Here is a 20,523-nt window from a genome sequence, read left to right on the forward strand (position 1 = left end):
GTTCTTATCCCAGCCCTCCTTATGTGACTAGCTATGTGTGTGTCAGTCTCCCCACCTGGACTGGGAGGTTCTTTGAAGAAAGGGGCCTCTTCCTTGCCGTAGTTCTATCCCCAGAACTTAGCAAAAGCAAAGGGCAGAAGAGTTGTTGCAACAAAATGAAATATACCCAGATTGAACCAGGGGCCCACTCTGAAGGCTCTCTGGTCCAGGAAGAGGAGCACTGGCTTGGGCATCATCAGTCTGAGTTCGAGGCTGGGTTTCCCTCTGGCAAGCTCTGTGACTTTGGCCAAGAGTAGGTGAGAAGTTGCCTGCAAAGTGCTCAGTGTGTCTCGTGCCTGGTGAGCCCTCAGTAAATGGAGGTTTTCATTATTGGCACTGCTCACAGAGATGAGGGGAATGTGTATGAGCCGTGGACATCAGTAGCCCGTGTGAACTTGGGGTTGCTCACCCACCCCTATATCATCAGCATTTCCCCAGTGTAGGTCACTGGACCAGGTGGGGCTTGCAGCATCAGACTTTCCTGGGAAGTTTAAAAAGTCCAGTGTCCTTGAACCACCTCCAGGGAGAATGGGCTGGTCTGACTTTTGAATAAACAAGCCAAATGATTCTAAAGTACACAAGGACTTAGTCTTTTGTGTTTAAATGGGTTACTAAGAACTGGAACAATTGGAAGGGGACCCAGAGAAGGCGGGGGTTGCAAGCTACAATTTAAACAAGAGAATGAAGGGACAAAGGTATCTCAGGCAGAGGGCATGGTGTAAGCAAAGCCCCATGGGAGAGAAGGAGGAAGAGGTTCCTAGAACGTAGTGGGGAGTAGCAGGCTGAAGGGATGCTGGATGAAGTCAGAGAGGGAGGCTAGAACTTGGTCATGGGGCTCCTTGAATTTCTAGTGTGGGGCTCATATTTGATCCGATGAGCAAATGGGATCCATGGATGGTTCTTGAGCAGAGGATTGACATGAAGAAAGAAATGTTGAGAGTATATTCTGGTTAAGAGATGCAAAAGAGAAAGGAGGGGAACATACTGGTGGCAAGAAGGCGGGTATGTGGCCTATGGCAGGAATTCAGTTTCCAACTTGACCCGTGAAAGGTTTTTTTTTTTCCTCCTATGGTGGTAGTACTGGGTGACTGTCACGACTGAAGCTTGGGGGAGGCAGTGTTCCAGATTCCTCAATGCTGAGCGCCAGCCCCATCGCACAGAACATCCTCCTGTGGTGGAGGCTGGGTCTTCCGTGCAAGACACCAGAACTCTGGCCAGGCAGTGCCCAGTCCAGAGATCACTTTGGGGGAGGGCAGGGGAATGCCAGAAAAACCCAGAAAGTGCCCGAGTCAGATAACAGGTCCCCCCAGGTGATTTTTCACAGGGTGAATGTTCCTGGCCACCTGCCCATCCCCCATGTTGAACCCGACAAGTGCAGAGCTGGGGTGGTGGGTAGGTGGGTGATAGCAGGCTTGGGATGCTTGATCATCCAGCCTGGGGGAAGAGAAGGGGAGGGGAGATGTCATTCTTCCTTCCTCCATTTATTCTGGCTACAGATGCTCATCAAGCAACTGCTGATACCATCCATGTTCTAGGCATTAGAGATAGAGAGATGCATCTGACCATGGCTGTCTGGGGGTGGGGTGGCAATCCCATAGGATTATTGCAGAATGAACAGTGACAAGTCAGTGTGGTCACTGCTGGGCAGAGGGAAGCATAATTGGGGTCTGGCCCTGCCTGCGGAGTCAGCAAGAGCTTCTCAGAGAGGTGACTCGAACCAAGCTCTATCCTGAAGCATTCACTAGGGAAGAAAGGGGAGGGAGACCAGCTTGAAGGAGGGCTGGGAGCCCCGAGTCACCCCACCATGCTGTAGGACTGACCCAGGGGAAGGTGTGAGTGGAACTCAGGGTAGGTGTGGAAGGCTGCCGAGGGCAGGGATGGGTAGGCAGGACCTGACCAGGTGCGCTGCGGTAGATGTCCTGGAGCACATGAAAAAACCCTGGCCGGTGGGACTGACAGGGACACACTGTAGTGTCCATAGAAGAAGGACTTGTAACACTCGGAGCCACCCAAAGAGCGGGCAGTCATGTCTGATAGACAGAGGTTATCATTCTTAACAAGGAGAGTGAAGAACCGCACAAGAAAAGGGAAGAAGTTCACCCACAGGAAAGATCTGGGACCCCATAAAAGAAAAAATGAAAAAAACAAGGTCAGTCTCAGGAATGATCCAAGGAATGCAAATTACAACAACCAGAAACCATATTTTGCCCACAACATTGGCCACATTGCATAAAGAGAATGACAACAGGTGCTGTTGGCAGAATGCGGAGGGACAGGGCTCTTTCTTACACTGCTGGCAGGGATGGAAAGGACACAGATTTGCGGAGGGCGGGGGTGTGTGGCACATGGCTGCTCATGGGGCTGTCCCCCGACTCTGCAAGGCCACATGCAGGAACATATGCTAAGGAATGAACCAAGTAGGCCAAGATGGGCTTGTGGAAAGGGGGTTCACTGTGGCCTCATTTATAATGTGGCAAGAATCTCAACACCCAGCAACAGGACGTTGCCTAAATGATTAGCCGCAGTGACCCTTCTGATGGAATCAAATCCCTTTCACCTGCCCTCCCAGCGCCGCACACCTCTGCCTGGGAGATCACGGGGTCTTGCCCTTTCACACTCATTGCGAATCTTTTTGGCGACTTGCTGCCTTCCTCATTAGACCCTAAATTCCCTGAAGGAAAGGACAATATCTATTACGTTCCTTATTGTGTCCTCAGTGCCTCAGTTCTTGCAACACAACAGGCCCTCCATAAATAGCTGGCAAATCAATGATGGTCTTTTTTTTTTATTGCCGTAAAAGACACACAATGTCGAACTTGTTATCTTACCTTTTGAGTGTCCAATTAGTGCCACAAAGCACATTTGGACTGTTGTGTGACCACACCCACCACCCATCTCCGCCTTCACCGTCATCATCTCCAGCTGAAACTCTGCACCCATCAAACACGAACTCCCCGAGCCCCCAGCAACCTCCACTCTCCTTTCTTTTGTTTTATAAACGCTCCACTTTCCCCGCATGCGCCTGAGGTTATGTTTATTGATGTAGAAAGATGTTCATGATATAAAATTAAGAGAAAGAGAAATTATAAAGTAGAATGCAACAAACAATGTCTATTCCCCTCCCTCCTTGATTTTGTTTGGAAGAATCTCTGGCCCATTCTCAGGCGATGAATTATGATTGATCCAAAACTAGTCATGAAAATCCTATTCTCGACTGCTAGTCTGGCTAATGAGACCTGAAATGAAATTAGTTGGTGTCCCTTCTGAACAAATGTTTGCTTTCCTGATGAAAACATAGAAATGACTAGCTTTGCTGGTCTTGAGTACAGATGTAGTAGCTGGCACTGCTGCAGCTGTCTTATCACCATGAGGGAAATGCCAAGAGAATCAGAGATCTTGGACATATGAACTACTGAAACAAAATCAGCCACCACTGGTTTTCTGGTGAGATAATTTATGTGATATTTGTTCAAGCCACTGTATTTGCAGTTGAACTCACTCCCAAAACATATAGAATACAATCCCATGTATATCTATGTGTAGCCATGAACAGAAAAAAATTGAAGAGATTATCTATGGGTGACGGGATTCTTCTTTACGAAATATTTATATTGAACATGTAAATAATGATCAGGAAGTAACATCTTTACATTCAGAAAGCAAACAGTGATGCTAATTCTATTTAAAAAAAATAAAGTATGGGGCTTCCAGGAAGTAGGTCACTCCCTTCTGATCAGAGAATTTGAGGGAAGCCAATGACCGCCTGTGGGCATGCTGGAAAACGGATTCCAGCACGGAGTGAGGGCCCTGAACTTGACCTACAAAGGTCCCATCTGAAGCACTGTGTTCTTCCAACCTTATGAGGGAGGGAGGCAGGGCAGACAACATGGTCCGGGGGAAACATGAAAACCTGAGGCTCTAGAAAGAGAAGAAAAGCGAGCAAGGTCCCCAGTGTGTCTGTGAGGGGCTGGAACTCACCCTCCTGCCCTCCCCAACCCCCAGACTGCCCTTCCAGCACCCCCGAAGGCCCCACCTCTCCCTCCGGGCTTCGAGGCCAGACCCCGAGTCCCCGTGTTCCCCACCTAGGCATGTCCCCTGGCTCCCACAGGACACGTCCCTCCTCACTCTGTGATTTGGCCCCCAGGCCTTCTCCCCTGGTGGGTCTGCCCAGCAGGTTCTTAGCCAGGGCCGGGCAGAGTATGGGGTGAGTGATAGGAAGGGCAGAGCTGGGGTCTGTGGCCACAGCCCCAGGAAGAAAGGGCAGCTGTGTGGCCTGCAGCTGGGGCTGACAGGCAGCACCTGTGTTGGCTATAAACACAGAGGCACACCCAGTGACACTGCTGCCTTCCCGAAACACACCCGGATGATCTCTGTGAAAGTGACCCTTGGGAGAAGCAGAAGACGGAGAACATGCCAGCAGAGAATGAAAAGGAAACATACACCAAGGGACCTCTGTTGTTTCTCTACTTGGCAACGGTCTCCCGGGTCACCGCTGTGCTGCGTGGAGACATGGGCTGTCCTAACAAATGGGGCTGTTCTCATGCTTGCACGCAGGTCCCCTCGTGCCATCGTCAGCCCCAAGCGGGGAGGTAGTGCCGCCAAAGACGGAGGGAAGGAGAGCAGGGTGCAGGACGCACTTTGGGGGAGGGAGAGGTCACTTAAGGACAGCAGGGGTTTTCTTTCTGGGGTGGTGGTGGGGGAGGCTGGAATGTCAGGATGGCTTGTGCCCGCGTGGGCTCCTGGGTGACTCTGGATGTTAGCTTTGACGCTGTCCACTTTTCTCCTTTAGAATGGGGTACAACAGTCTAGAACGTCTCGTGTCCCCAGTGACTCCCATTCTCCACTCTCTCTCCCTTCCTGCCTCCTCCTCCTCTCCGCTTCCTTCGCCTTCTTGGGGGTAATGCTCAGACCATCTACCTGGGCCTCCATTTTCCCAATCAACACACCAGGATCCCCGTCCACCCCACCATCCTCTTCCCACCTTTGATCTTCCTGCCTGAAGACCATCCCATCCCTTATTCCCTGTGGGATCTTCCCAGCCTGCTTCCTCACCCCTGCAATGCACAGCCTGGTAAGGGTGGGCAGGGTCAAGGTGGTTCCTGCTGTGTGAACTTCAGAGCTTCTGACCACCCAGGCCCAGATGGCTGCCCTTCCCGCATCATTAACGCCCTGACCAGGAGGTGATGGAAATATTTTGGCCTGGGGGTGAGGGCCGGTGGTTGGGAGCTGCCCATAGCACATTCTTTCCAGTCCCCACCCCAACCTGCCTGGGCCTCTGGGGCTGCTGGGGATTCTTTCCTTGTACCCTAGACCTCAGGGCACTTGATGCAGACTGGGTGCAAGCATTTGGGGTCTTTTGGGTGCAAACTGATAACAGTGGGTATTTGTATGGAGGGCTGGGGCTGCCCGCCAACCATTCACCCCCTTCCTTCCATGTGAGTCCTCTGTGATGAACCCTTTCTTTTTGCTTGTGCTTTGAGGACATCAAGCATTTGCAAATCTGTCATCTCATTTGGCCTCACATCTCCTTGGACAGAATGGAATTACTGTCACCATTTTCCTAATGAGTACACTGAGGCTTGGAGAGGAGCAGTGACTTGCTCAGTCATAACACGGGTTTAGTGATAGAGCTGGGATTAGAACCATATTCTGGATCCCAGCCTGGGGTCTTGTTCCATCTGCCTCCCAAGCCTGTCTGTTCTGGGAGTACTGCCTGAAGGAGGCAACTCTGAGGCAGGTCTTGAAAGGGAGGTTAAGAGTTATCAGGGGCACTTGGGTGGCTCAGTGGGTTAAGCCTCCGCCTTCAGCTCAGGTCATGATCTCTGGGTCCTGGGATGGAGCCCCGCATTGGGCTCTCTGCTCGGCGGGGAGTCTGCTTTCCCCTTTCTCTCTGCCTGCCTCTCTCCCTACTTGTGATCTCTGTCTATTAAATAAATAAATAAATAAAATCTTAAAAAAAAGAAGAGTTATCAGTGAAGGGGTGCCTGGGTGGCTCAGTGGGTTAAAGCCTCTGCCTTTGGCTCAGATCATGATCCCAGAGTCCTGGGATGGAGCCCGCATCCTGCTCTCTGCTCAGCGGGAAGTCTGCTTCCTCCTCTCTCTCTCTGCCTCTCTGCCGACTTGAGATCTGTCTGTCAAATAAATAAATAAAATCTTAAAAAAAAAAAAAAAGGAGTTATCAGTGAAGAAACCCACGCCCTCTAGCCCTTCGCTCATCTCTGCTTAGAGACTGGGAAGGGCACTCCAGAGGGAACAGCATGTGCGGAGCTACGGGCTGGCCTGGTGGCTATGGGATGGCATTGAGCAACCCGGATGCCTGCAAGCCCCCTGCTACATTTTCAGGGAGCAAACCTGCAGTTCCCACACTTTGGAAGGCCTCAGGGGCTTTTGAAATGCAGATTCCTGGCCCAGGCATTGGAGATTCCAGGTCAGTCAGAGGAATCTGCACTTCCCACAGCCTGGTTCCTTGACCCCACTCCACAGTTCTGATACAGGTGGTCCCTGAGCCCCTCTTGAGGAGACACAGCCAGACTGGGGAACGAGGACAGAGCTGTGTGCAGGGGTGAGGATGGGGCAGAGGTGTGGTGGGAGCACTGGGGTCCGTGGCAGGGGCTGTGCCCTCTTGGACCCTCCCCTATTTGTAGGTGCAGCTCTTCCACCCCTTCCCTGCAGATACAGTTCCCCTTCCCGTCCCAATTTTCTCCTGAGCTCTTATCACCACCTGCAAAACTGCACACTTGACCTCTTTGTTTATTACCTTCTGCAAGAGTGAGGGGTGCATAAGCACAGAAGTTTGTCTCTCTGGTGCGCTGGTGTGACCCCACATCTAGTGCAGTGCCTAGGACATGTGTGGTGAGATTGGGGCCTTTTGTTCTGTTCTGTTTGTGCTTATTTATTTCTCCCATGGAAGAGATCTGAGTGTGCATGGAGGCCGGCAGGAAATGGAGCAGCAAGCCTTGGTGTGCAGGAGGTTGAGACAGAGAATGCCAGAGAACGGTTCCTGGAGGAGGCTGGGGGAAAGCCTGGGGCCCCTCGACCCGCTGGACATCTCTCTTTAAGACTGCAGGGAGAGAGCTGGTGTGCAGAGAGGTGGTGGGAGCAGTGCGTGTCCCTGGCCTCCGTGTTCCCCATGACCTGGCAGCTAAGGGACACCCCTGGGAAGAGAGGAATGTGTGGAGGTTCGTGGAGTATGATGGGTCTGGTGTGGCTCCTGAGCAGGGGCTTTGGGAATGGGTGAAAGCAGCACTGAGGCTGGCACTATGGTCAGGAACCTCTTCCGTTCAGAATCTCCCAGGATAGCCCCTTCCACCGGCTTCCTCCCACACAGGAAGGGGTCCTCAAGAGACACTGAAAACCAGCCTCCTGTCCCAGTATCCCCAGCTGGGCCATGCACTGCTCCCTGACACCTCATTACAGCTGGACCACAAACCCAGAACTGGCTCCTCCAGGAAGCATGCTTGGATCCAGTGTCCATTTACGGAGCTCCCCTGGCACCTCACCTGCTTCTTCCTTGTGTGACTGTCTCCTCCTGCTTTTCATCACTAAGGGCTATGCTCTTACCTGCCTCCCTGTGGGCTTGCCAAAGATGGGGGCTTGCCAAAGGCTTGTCTCAGGAGCTGAAGCCAGCCACCAGCAGTAGTCCTCTGGCCTGGCCTGGGCCATAGGCCTTGGTTCTTCATGCCGTGCACTGGGCGCCCCCTGCTGGCCCAGCTGGGCACAGCCACTGCTCCTGAGGAGCCTTGTTCCCTGAGCCCATTCCTTCCCTCCCGAAGGCCTTCCTTCCTGCCATCCTGAAACCCATCCCTGTGCCTGCCCTCAAAATCCTGTCCTTTAACACCAACCTTCTTTCCCTCGAATGTCTGTCCGGACGTTCCTTCCCCTTCTTGCTTTACTTAGAGTCCCCTTTGCCCCAAAGGCCACTACTCCCTCCCTTTCCTCTCCCACAGCCTGAAGTCTGGTGGGACCCTCCTTCCTCTTCACAGCCTCTTCCAGCGTGCGGCTCATCTGTTCTACATAAATGTCAGCCCTGAAGCTCCTGTCACCAGATGAAAGCCCTGTGTACTGAAGGCTTACTAGCTCATGGTCACCCTCTCCTGCCGGGACGATTCCAGCAGGCAACACAGGTAACCCTCTGGGGGTTCTGGACTTCGAGCTCCTCCCCTGCAAGACCTCGCCACATGCCATCTGTTGTGCAAGGTCAAGAACTTTGTTTCTACGTGCAGTTGCGTCTCCTCCAGAACCTCAGTGTTCGATGCCCCACTTTTTTTTTTTTTAAAGGATTTTATTTATTTTATTTGAAAGAGAGAAAGAGAGAGAGAGAACAAGCCGTGGGAGCAGCAGAGGGACTCAATCTCAGGACCCTAGGGTCATAACCTGAGCTGAAGACAGAGACTTAACCGACTGAGCCACCAGGTGCCCCGCAGACACCCCACTTCCTGGTCACCGCTTCCCCTTTTTCTAGCTCACTCCCAACTCCCACTTTGTTCGACACTGACACCTCCCGCACCTACCATCTGCTGATGCTGCCCACTTGTCCCCTCTGGCCCCTCCCACCTCCTCACCTGTCTCCCTGGCTGAAACTTCCCAGGTCAGCCTTCTATCCGCCCATGCTCCCCCACACCACACACTCGCCCTGCTCTGTGTTGTACTCAGTGGGCAAAAACCTGGCCCTGCTTACACCCAGCTGCCCGCCAACCCTGCTCCAGCTCCCAGGCGGCCAAACACAGCAAGAAGGACACAGGCATGCTTTGTGGCTTCACTTCATTACCACCCCCAGACCTCTGGTGGCCGGCGGGAGGTGTCTGTGAGGTTGTCCCAAAAAACTACATTTTCTAGCCCTTCATTAGTCTCCACTTATTTTATTTTATGTATATATATATATATATATATATATATATATATTTTTTTTTTTTTTTACAGCTGAGGAAACAGAAGCACAGAGAGATTGATGGACCAGCCCCGGGGTACATGCCCCTAACCCCTGGGAGATGATGGCTTGCCCCACGATGACTACACCATGCCTTCTTTCCCCTCAAACGTCCTCCCCAGCCTTCTTTTCAGTGGATGCCTCACTCCCTTCTTCAGTGAAAATCCAGATGCAAGAAGAACCTCCAGCTTCTGCCCCATATTGACCTGGCTACCTGCAACCGAGCCCCCCACCTCAACCTGCTCATCTGTTACGAGAATAGTGTCTGGGCCCTGCCTTAAGGACAAACCCTCTGCCTGTGCACCAGAAAACACCCCTTCTCACCTCCCACGGAAAATCTCCCGTGCCTGCATTGCCAGCTTGTCCCTCATAGGTATCATGAGCATGTTCTAGTAGCTTCCATCTAGGAAAAATACCCTTTCTTGGCCTCCTACTCCCTTCAGTCGTAGGCCATTTTCCTGCTCCCCTTATAGGACAGTTCCTTTAAAAAGCTGTTTATCAGGACGCCTGGGTGGCTCAGTTGGTTAAGCAGCTGCCTTCGGCTCAGGTCATGATCCCAGCGTCCTGGGATTGAGTCCCATATCGGGCTCCTTGCTCCGCAGGGAGCCTGCTTCTCCGTCTGACTCTGCCTTCCACTCTGTCTGCCTGTGCTCGCTCTCTCTGACAAATAAATAAAATCTTTAAAAAAAATAAAATAAAATAAAAAGCTGTTTATCCTTGCTGGCCATCTTAGTTCCTTTTCCTGCATTCCTTCTAGAACCCTCTTCATCAGGCCATTCTGTGTTCCTAAATCTCTGCATTGCTAGATCTAATCACCGGACGCCGTAATGGGATCTGCCGAATCAATTTTCTGGTCTTCACCTGCAGGACCTGTGGGCTGCTTTTGGCCCCTTTCTCTTCCTGGACGTTCTGCCTTGCTGACATCTGCCATTCGGTGGCTCTGAACATCGTCAGTACGCTGGGGACTCCCAGCCCCGTGCCTCCCTGCACTCAGATCACACATCTGCTGCCGACTTGGCATCTCAAGCTTCCGGTGAACGGCTGCAATGGTGGCGACAGCTTATTCTATGGAATAAAATACCATAAAGTCTAAAGTCGATCAACAAGTGGGAGAAACAGATCTGCAACATGTCTGACAGATGACGGGCTAATCTTGCCACTCCATAGGAAAAGTGATTATAAATCATTAAACGAAAGACCAAATGGAAAAGCCAAATGGAAAAGACAAACAAAAGGCACGAGGACACGGTTCGAAGACTAACACGTGTGGAGAGTTTTTATGACCCTGACAGATCAGAATGTTTGACCACTGTGTTGGTGTGCATGTGGCTGGGAGGGGCAGCTGCAAGCAGAACTCAAGTATATTCCCGATTTCCTCTTTCTGGGCACCTGCATGCGGGCCTGTCCCCACCCCAGAACCAAGGTGTGACCACAGGACTTGCTTGGGAGGATGAAAGTTAGCGGAAGGGGCGAGTGGGGGTCCCTTCCGAGTGGGAGCCATGCCCAATATTCCACTATGCCTTTCCTTCTGCCTCGGGCTCTAGCAACACTCTCCATGATGCCTGGTCCTTGGTCTGGTTCTGGGGTGTGCCAGCAACATGGGGAGCAAAGCCTGTGGCAGACAGGCGCTGTGACAGAGAAAGAAGCCTTTATCAGTGTGAAAGTCCTGGGATTTGCGGGTTGAGCACGCCCAAGGCAAAATCGAGCCTATCCTGCCAAGAGGCACGGGTGAGGAACGGCGCTGCCGCTTTGTTCGTAATAGTAAATGACAGAAAACCTACACACGCACCATGAGAGATTGGAGAAGAATAATCTGCAGCTGAGAAAACAATGAAGCAGGTAGAGGTGTCCCTGGGAGGTCTTAACCCCAAGGTTAAGGCTAGAGTAGGATGCTGGAGCTCCTGGGATCTAAAAAGCTTAAGATGCCCCTCCCTGCCCCACCAATATTTTTATAAAGTTAAAAAAAATCAGGAAATAAATGTTTGAAAATCCATTAAAAATTTTTTTTTATAAAAATGGAATATCCAGGCAGAGATAATAAATGGGGGTATTAGTCTTCCAAACCCTCTGTAACAAATTACTGTAAATATGGGGGCTTAGAATGACCAATACATATTGTCTCACAGTTCTGGAGGCCAGGGGTCCAAACTCCGGTGTGGGCTGGGTCAGGCTCCCTCTGCAGCCTCTAGGGGAGGACCCCCAGCCCCTGCTCTTGATTCTGGTGGCTCCCGACCTTGCTGGGTAGAGGGCAGCATCCTTCCCAGCTCTGCCTCCCTCTGCACATGGCTTCCTTCCCTGTGCTCCTCTGTGTCTCAAATGTCCCTCTCCTTTCTCTCATGACACAAGTCTTTGGATTTAGGGCGCATCCTGTACCCGGGATGCTCTCACCACAAGATCTTTAGCTTCATTACCTTGCAGACACCTTATTTCCAAATCAGGTCACAGTCACACGTACCAGGGGTTAGGATTGGACATATCTTTGTGGGAGGGGACACTCTGTGACCCACTACAATGGGTAACAGTGATTAGCCCTGGGAAGGTGGGGTGGGGGGGTCAGGACTGAGAGAGATAAAGTTTTCACTGTATATCCTTCTAAACTACTCACAGTTAAAATAACATTTTCAGGTCAACAAACTTTAAATTGAACACACAGAAAGGATACTCCCTCTCCTCACTCCCCAAAAGTATGCAGGTTCAAAATGCTGGTGCTGTTAAACTGCCTAACTTGCCACTCACGCACTAGCAGACTCCAAGTTTCTGAGGTTGGAGGGGATGGAGAGCGTAAACAGTGAGTTCTGTCCGCTCCTTCAGGTTGTGGGCAGAAGTCAAGGGACCCCAAAAGTGGGGGAAGGTGTTGTTAGAGTGGCAGATTTAAGAATGCTAAAGGGATGGTCCCGGGGCACCTGGGTGGCTCAGTGGGTTAAACCTCTGCCTTCAGCTCAGGTCATAATCCCAGCTTTCTGGGATCAAGTCACGCATTGGGCTCTCTGCTCGGCAGGGAGCCTGCCTCCCCCAACCCACTACCTCTCTGCCTACTTGTGATCTCTGTCTGTCAAATAAATAAACTCTTAAAAAAATAAATGGATGGTCCCCTTTCCCCTGAAAGAGAAAGGAAGGAAGAGGAAAGGATGGGCGTTGCCTCAGAGAGCACTCAGGGTGGAAGGGAGAACCCAGACGGGAGCTTCTGTCTGATCCTGATTCCCACAACTCAGTGAGGGCAGACTGGTTAGCAGCTGGCCAGGGCAAGATGAGATGACACAGCTCCTTCAGGTGACTTGTATATGTCTGCGGGGTGGAAGTAACCACTGAGGGACTAAAACCCTGCCGAATGACAGGAGGCCCAGCTGGGCTGGCCTTTCATGGATTGCAGTGCAGGGTGTGGGGTGAGAAGTGGCCACCCCTCTGGTTCCACCTGTCACAAAGCCCCAGGTGCATGTGGGGCTTCCTTGCTCCCCCACCTCCATCCAAACATCCTCCCTGAACAACTTGACAGTACCCCCACTTTGTCAGCCTGGGATATTGCATCCCTGGGTGCACATGCTTGACCATCCTCTGGGTTCACCTTAAGAACCCCTGGTAGGCGAGAAGCCTGGTGCTCCAAGGAGCTTGGGGCAAGCTTGCTCCCACCTCCCAAGGGCGATTCTCCCTACAGGAGGGGGTCCTGACCAGGAAGTGGCCAGAAGCACAATTCAAATACAATTCCCTTTGCGGAGGGGCAGGCAGCCTGCAGAGAGGGGAGCTCCCACTCTGTGCCACAGATGGTGGGATATTCCATGAGAGAGCAGAGTGGACGAGGCTCTGACCCTGCAGAGGTCAGCATCATGCCCCTGGCTGCAGAGTGTTTGTTCAATTCGCCCTCCAGAGTGAGGTGTTTGGCGGCAAACTCAGAGACCCAGGCTCAGAGCAAGTCATTTCACTGGGAAGCTGCTGCCTGGCTGCGCGGTGGGATCATGAAGTCTCCTTTGTTTCTTCCCTGATGAGTCCCCAGAGCTGTTCTTGACCTGCAAGTCCTTCTGCCTCCTTCGGTATTTGCCAGATGCACGTTCAATTGCGTTCTCAGACATGGTGTCTAAGAGGAATCTGCAAGAGGAACCATTTGGAACACTGGGCTTGTGCCTACAGTAGAATTCTTGAAAGTACGTGTATGACGTACCTGCAGATGAAAACTGCTACTGCCCCTTGGAACAATTTGTTACTTAAACTATAACCCCTGGAGGATTTTACTAGTTGCCAAGCACACTTAGATATGGCCTTAAGAAATACATATACTGGCAACAGGTCTTTGGGGAGAAGGACAATATACGATCGTGAAGCTGGGCAGCTGGGGATGCCCGGCTTGCTCAGGGCAGAACGCCGCCCCTTCACAGAAGCTGGACAGCCGGGAGTGCCTGTCCCGCCCAGGGCGGAACACCGCCTGCTTCAGGGAAGCCAAGCACCCGGGGACTACTAGTCAGGTCAAGGTGTAATGAAATATGGCCTGCTTCCCTTTTCCGTTATCGCTCCTTTCTCTTCCCAGAAGTGCCCATTGTTTTTTAGAGGAGTCCTTTGAATGTGTTTGGTTAACTATAAACTTCATCCTCCTTCTTGCTAGTCTGCAAGACCTGTGACTAACATTTGACCTTCATCGGTCCTTCTGTTGGCTATTGTTTCTATCTAATAAAAGTGAGACTGTGGAGTTGCTCGTGGCAGCCGTCTTGTCGACTGTTGTCCCCTGCTCCCAATCTCTTGTTTCTGACTTGTTTGTGCCTAATTCTTCTCTTGTCGCCGACTGGAAGTGGCAGAAAACACAGAGTCTTAACACATCCTTTGAAGAGTCCATGTGCATGCAGGGGTGTGTAAGACACGGAGGCCAGAGCAGTGTAGGAGCTGAGATTCCAGGATGCCAGGCTGAGGCACCGCGGACAGAATGGATGGGGGAAGGCAGGGAGGAGTACCCAGTGGCAGGCTATGAGGAGGAGGGCCAGGATGGGGTAGTTTAACGTCATTTGGGGAGGAAGCAAGCAGCGTGGCTGGCTAGTGACAAGGGACACCCAGAAATACTGACTAGGTGGTCTCCACCGGACTTGGTGTCCCACTGCACCGCTGGCTGGTGGGGCTCAGGGTGGGGGCTCCCCAAAGGTGCAGGTTGCCTTCCAGTCCAGTTAGGATTTGGGGGTGTTGTTGACTTCCTCTGAGCGTAATCTTTTTTTCTTAAAGACTTTATTTAACAGAGACATAGGGAGAGAGGGAACATAAGCAGGGGGAGTGGAAGAGGGAGAAAGCAGGCTTCCCAACGTGGGGCTCGACCCCAGGACCATGGGCTCATGACCTGAGCTGAAGACAGACACTTAAGGACCGAGCCACCCAGGCGCCCCCTCCTCTGAGCGTTGTCTGACGCTGTATGGGGAGAACAAGGCGGAAACCTGATCCTCCAGAGGTGGGGCGGGTCCCCTGGGTCTCGGGTGGCTGGCTCTCTCGCCCGGCATCCCGCACCTAATCAGAGTCTCCGCCAGGCCGCGGAGTTGCGCTCCGCTCAGATCTGCTCAGGGCCGCAGCCAGGAGCAGAGCAGAGAGCCTGGCAGCGAGAGAGCCTGGCAGCGAGACAGCCCGGGCCGGGGACGCGCTGCCGTGTCGCGCAGCCCCCACGCGAGACCCGAGTCCCGCTCGCGGACGGTGCTCTCCACCGCAAGGCACAGGGCAGGCTGGACCGCGCGCCACCCCGGGTGTCCCCGCCTGGGCGCAAACCTCTCCTCTCCCCGCGATGGGCGCCGGCAGCTGTGGCTGGTGCTGCTGAGGCTCCCGAGCCCCGCGGGCGCGCGCGCGCGCAGGGCGAGCACCTCCTCCACGGGAGCGGAGCACACAGCCACGCTGCCCAGCGCGCGGCCACCGCTTCCTTCCACATGCCGCGCCTAGGTGCGCGTGCCCGAGTGGGAGACGGGCGCGAACCACCAGCGGGGACCCGTGCGGTTGTCGTCCTCTCTGTGGCCTCAGTTTCCCTGCCTAAGGGAGGGCCTGGAGCTCAAGTTGCCGAGCGCCTTCTGCTCGCCGTCCCTGGGCGCGGATCCCGGGGGACCGCAGGGGCGGGGGGAACCCAGCCGGCGGCTCTTGGCCCGCGCTCGGTGCACTGTGAGCCCGGAGGTGCGCGACGGTGGGGGGTGGAGGCGCGAGTTGGGGCGAGCCGAGCGCTGCCGGCGTCGGGTCTCAGCCGTGCCACAGCACCGTGGCTCCGGCGGGTGAAGGAGCAGCCTGCCAGAGAGCGCTGAAAACCGCACCGCTCACGGAGGAGGTCGCCGAGCTGTAGCTTGCATTCTGACCCGGCTCGGGAACTCCGGGTCGCGGCGGTGGGCGGTGCGACTGGGGTTGGGGGCTTGGAGAGAGACGCACCGCTGTGGTCCGGGGGGAGAGGGAGAGACGGCGGCTCCCAGGGGCGGGGGTGGGGGGGCGATTTCTTCATGCCACAGAACTTTCTAGTTTTCTATCTTTTTCAGCCGAAGGAAACAACAAAAACTAAAGGGGAAGGGGCGGAATTGTTCTGAAGCCCGTTAGGGGGTCCTTGGCCGGGCCACTTGGGAAGGGCTGCGGGTGCTCCCAGGTGGCAGGGCGGGCCAAGTACTGGGAACCGGGAAGCTGAGCCCCACGCCCACAGCGCTCGCCGCGGTCGCCCAGGGTGGGCCTGGCGAGTTTCCCGAAGGCCAATGCCGGCACCTGGCCCCAGGGCTATGGGAGCTCCCTGCTGAGGGCCGGCTGGTTCTCTCCATTACAATCTTCCCAGGCCTTGGGGCGTTGGAGTCAGAACTGGGGTTGAATCCCGGCTCCAACCCTCACAGGCTGTGTGGTGCTCCGCAGCCTCTGGGCTTCTATTTCCTTCTCTTTAAAGGGCGACAGTCCCTCCGTAGGGGTTGTGAGAGGAAAGGAGTTCTGTGACCTCCTGTGGGAGCCAGGGCAGATTGCTGTCTGCAGTGACCTCCTGGTGACTTCCTCTTTGCTCCACACTGCAGCTCCTGGAGCAGAGGGGAAATTCTACCGCTAATGGGCTAATGGATACCTGGGCAGCGGCTTCTGCCCCAGCCCCAGCCCCTGCTGAGTGTGCCAGGGTGGGCGAAGGGGCGTGGCCCTTAGGGCTGCCTGTGCCTTTTCTTAAATCTCCTTTCTTCAGTCTGGCTACCCACCCCCAGTACTCAGCTCTAAGCCCCCCTTCCTTGTTCCCTGAACCTCTCACCTTCTAGAAGGACGTTGAGAAGGATGTTGCTGGGATGAGAAAGGCCATTGTACTGGTCTGGGTTCAAGACCCTCAGCCACTGTCTGGAGGCTGGAGATAAAAATAGGAACAGTCACTTAAGAACTAAGCGAGAAGGTGACATATTTAGGCAGACACTAAGTACAGGAATTCACAGAGGCGTTGGCAGGTTAAGGAGCCCACGGGAAGCCTGAAGCACGCAGAGATGAGTTGCTGTGCAAGCCGTTAGCTGCCTCTCAAGCTGGAGTTTCTTTGGGAAAGCCAGCTGGCCTGGCCCACAGGAAGGGGATGGTATCGCTGCCCTCGGTGGGTGGGTGTGTCTGGCCTCTCAGCATAGCCCGCCAGTGGCTGGCAGGGCCTGGGCCCCTGCCTGTGGCCTTCTGGGAAGACACCTGCCTCACTCTCTAGCCTCAGGTCCCGGGGCAGGGGTGGACGCCACTACCCCCCAGAATGGAGGGGAAGGTGGGCAGGCATGAACACTGTGGGCTTCGTGTGGTGTTCTCCTGGAGGTTGAACAGCCTGGCTTTGGAGGATGTCGTCAGACACCCCAACACAGGAGCCTGGGTGAGGAGGCACTCGAACTTCCACCATCCTAGTCTATGAACAGCACTGTCCTCAGCACTACCCTCCACTACCACATAGCCACACCCCTGTGCCCTGGTCCCTCTCCCTCCTGAATCACCCAACCCGTGACCTTGGGCCCTCCTTCTCCTCTCCCCGTGGTCAACACCATTACAGGCTTAGCCTCTTCCCTGCCTCCCCCTGCTTCCAGCTGGGGCTGGAATGGAGACCCATGCCCAGTGCTACCTGGGAGGCCATGTCCTCAGGGCTAGGAGGCGTCCCGGGCTCCTGGCTCCACTGCCTCCACCGGGCTGGCCCAACGCCAAGGCCTGACTGCCCAGTGTGAAGGCCAGGTCTCCAGCTTCATCCCATGGCCCTGGGCATGTGGCTTCAGCTCTCAGCCTCTGCCCTCCTCCCAGGAGGACCTGCCTCGTGGGCTGCCATGAGATGGGAAGCTCCCCACACACAACATGGGAGGCCGTTCAGGGAGGGACTTGGGGCAGGAGCTGAAAGTGGAGCTGACCTTGGGTTCACCTGGGCTCTGCCGGGCAACAGCAAGTTACCTCACCTCTCTGTACCTCAGGTTCCTCACCCGTGAAATGGGGATGATGGGTGCTAAGCACTTAGTGAGGACTGTACCAACGCTAGCTACCATTATTATCATTCTTTGCTCTGAAGTCCATGCTCTGAGGTGGGTAAGTATGAGCGGGCTCCATTGTGTGGAAAATATGCCCGGGGCAGGTAGCAGTAAGTCATGGGGGTTGTGGGGGATCCTCGTAGGGGATCCAGGAATAGGGCCTCTCCAGTTGGGAGGAGGCTGAGCTGTCCTGCTTGGGTGGAGCACTGGGTGTCCTGGGGAGAAGCTGGGGAGATGGCACATGGTGGGCTCAGTTGACTCTCAAGCACGTAGATGCTGGGGAGCCACTGAAGTTTAGGAGTGTGACAAGGGGCAGTGTTGAGCTAGGAGCCGGCTCCAGGAAGAGTGGGCTGGTGGAGTGTGCAGGATGGAATTGCAGGGGAAAGAGGAGCCCGGTCAGGTGATGGGGGCCCTTGTCCAGAGGAGAGGCGGGAACAGGTCCCATGGGCCGCTGGCCATGCTTCTTGTAGGGGTCCAGGCTTGGTAGAAAGTCCGTAGTGTGCTGGTCACTTTCTGCCTTGGGAACACCAAGCAGATGAGCTCAGGGGCACGTGCCAGGTTAAAATCCTGCCAGCCACGGAACCTTGCTCCCTGTGAAACACACTCGGAGAGTTAAGGGCCCTGCACTTGCTGAATGACTTCCCCAGGGCCCTGCGGTGAGGACAAGGGGGCTTCTAGTGAAGGTGATCCCAACACGCCCTGGGGCACTGGGCAGGGCTGCACTTTTGTGGAGTCCTTATTTCATCCTCAGGCCATCCTGTGAGAAGGCATGATCACTCTACATTCTACAGATGGAAAAACTGAGGCGTGGCATAGCTGAGTACCACCTTCCAAGGCCTTGTAGCTGGGGGTATGTCTGACTCCCAGGCCCGTGAGGGGAAGCCCCAGGTGCCCTGGAGAGGCATCAAGCTTCCCCCCCGAACTTCTGCTTGGGTCAGAGCCTGGGGGAGCTCCTTGTCCTGGTCCATCTCCGGATGGAGAGGAGGCAGTGCTTGCCCTCAGAAACTAAAGCTCAGAGAGGTTGAATGACTTTCCCATGGTCACACAGCAGGCCGGCGGCAGCGCTGAGAACTCAGGAGCTGTGTCACTCAAGTCAGTGTAGCTTGTACATTGACTTGTTTCTGGATTTTACAGCTCTGGCCTCAGCCCCTAAAGTGATGGAGTCTGAGGGTGGCAAGGAGAGACAGAGGGTCCCCCAGTCTCCAAGGGTCTAAGCTGCTCTCCTCTGCCCCAGGCTCCCACAGGGAGGCAGAGGACCTCAGCCTCCCAGGCAGCCCCACAAGTGTGTGGGCCTTGAGGAGGTCTGCGTCCTCAATTCTTGCCGCCCCACGTGGGACACAGCCAGGAGGCACAGAATCCTGGGGCCCATGGAGAAGGTGACGGGCGGGGCCTGTGGGGGCAGGAGGAGCCTGCAGGATGGGTACCCAGTGTCCCAAGGGCTGGCGTGGGTCTACCCCCTGCAGCTTTTCTGGGTGGCTCTCAAATATCTGGGCAGAGGTTTATGGGGAGGATGCTACCTGGAGCTTTTGCATCTGTGGGGACAGTGTGTGTGTGTGTGTGTGTGTGTGTGTGTTTGGGTGTGGCTGGGCCAGTTTTTGCTTTTGTCCAGATGAGTGAGGTTTGCTGTCCAGTGAGTAGCTATCACTGAGAACGAGGCAGGACTTGTGTTTTCCTTGCTGAATCTGTGGAATGGAGCTGCTGGGGTTTACTCAGGGCCAGGAGCCCCACTGCATTTTAGGGCCAGAGAGGACCTGATGGGACCCAAGGGTGAGGACAAACGAGCTGTGGGCTGGGGGTGGAGGAGCAGCCAATGTGGCCGGCAAGGTCAGGGAGGGCGAGCTGAGAGAGGGCAGGAGTGCCCCCAGGAAACCTCAGTGCAGATGCAACTCCAATGGCTGCTCTCTCCTCTCCTTTAAAAAGCCACAGGGAGCCTCTTAAAAGGAAGCCCTGGGCGGTCTGCTCTTATGTGTGCTCAGAAAAGGTTTTTAAAAGCACAGAGTATGGTTTGGATGACGCATTTCTGGAGGGCAAGGACTGTCTCAGGTCCATAGGCTGGGCACGCATTGAGTGAGGGCTGCGGGGTACCTGCATTGTCCCCGGCACTAACCCAACTTCTTCCCTGGAGTGTCCATTTTCGTGGGGGAGAACAGTAAACAAAAACGTCATAGGGAGTACTTAAAAGATACAGTGGAGAAAAATAAAGCAGGGAAGGGAATGTTGGACGGAGGGTGCTCAGGAGAGGCCTCACTGAGAAGGTGGAGGGCATCACAGGGAAGGAACAGTGTTGTGGCAGCGGGAACAGCCAGGGTAAAGACCCTGACGTGGTGGGAGCATGACTGGAGGGCACCAGGAGCAGACGGGAGGCCTGTGGGAGGGGGAACCCATTGAAGCTGGAGGACTAGAGAGGGCACAGGACCAGGTGAGGTGGGGCGTGAGGGCCACAGTCGGGACTTTGGATTTTGCCTGAGTGAGCTGGGAGCCCCGCAGGGTTCTGAGTCCTCGGTCAGGGTGGGGGTGTGTGCTCAGGGAATGGGGTGTCTAGACCTGGTGTAGACAGGTTTATTTTGGCCTTTGGGGTAGAGGAGTTATGGGCTCTTTCCCTGGGAGAACGTGACCACTCAGCCTGGGTCACTCTGTCCCCAAACCTGTGCTGAATGGGAGGCATCCGACATTCCCCCACTGACATGCATGGGGCAAGCTGTGTTCAGCTCCTGGGCAGAATGATCCCGAGGGCTCCCCGAAGGAGGCAGTCATCCTCCCGTGGGCGGACACTTAAGGGCCGGAAGGGGAAGTGAGTGTGAAATGGGCAGATGGGTCATCACCTCCTGCCCCTTGATCAAGGAAGATGTTTTCCATACTGTGGGGGTGCCAGCTACTAGGCACTGACAGGGGCGATATGCTTGCCCAGGTCTGGCTGGTGGTTCCAGACAGCCAAGGTGCTTCTCCACCCACATTCCCACAGGGTTTCAGAGTAGCCCTGGGACAAAGGCAGGGTCTATTCTACCCATTGGATAGATGAGGACAGTGAGGCCAGAATGAACCCCTGGGCGGCGGCCAGGAGACCTGCGTTCAAGTCCCCGCTCCTGTGGAAGGATCTCCATCAAGTGTGGTTGGACTCATGGGCTCTCCCAGCCTTGCTGTTAG

This window comes from Mustela putorius, unplaced genomic scaffold, assembly GCF_011764305.1.
Source record: "Mustela putorius furo isolate JIRA1106 unplaced genomic scaffold, ASM1176430v1.1 tig00003853_pilon_pilon_pilon, whole genome shotgun sequence".
Taxonomy (NCBI): Eukaryota; Metazoa; Chordata; class Mammalia; order Carnivora; family Mustelidae; genus Mustela; species Mustela putorius.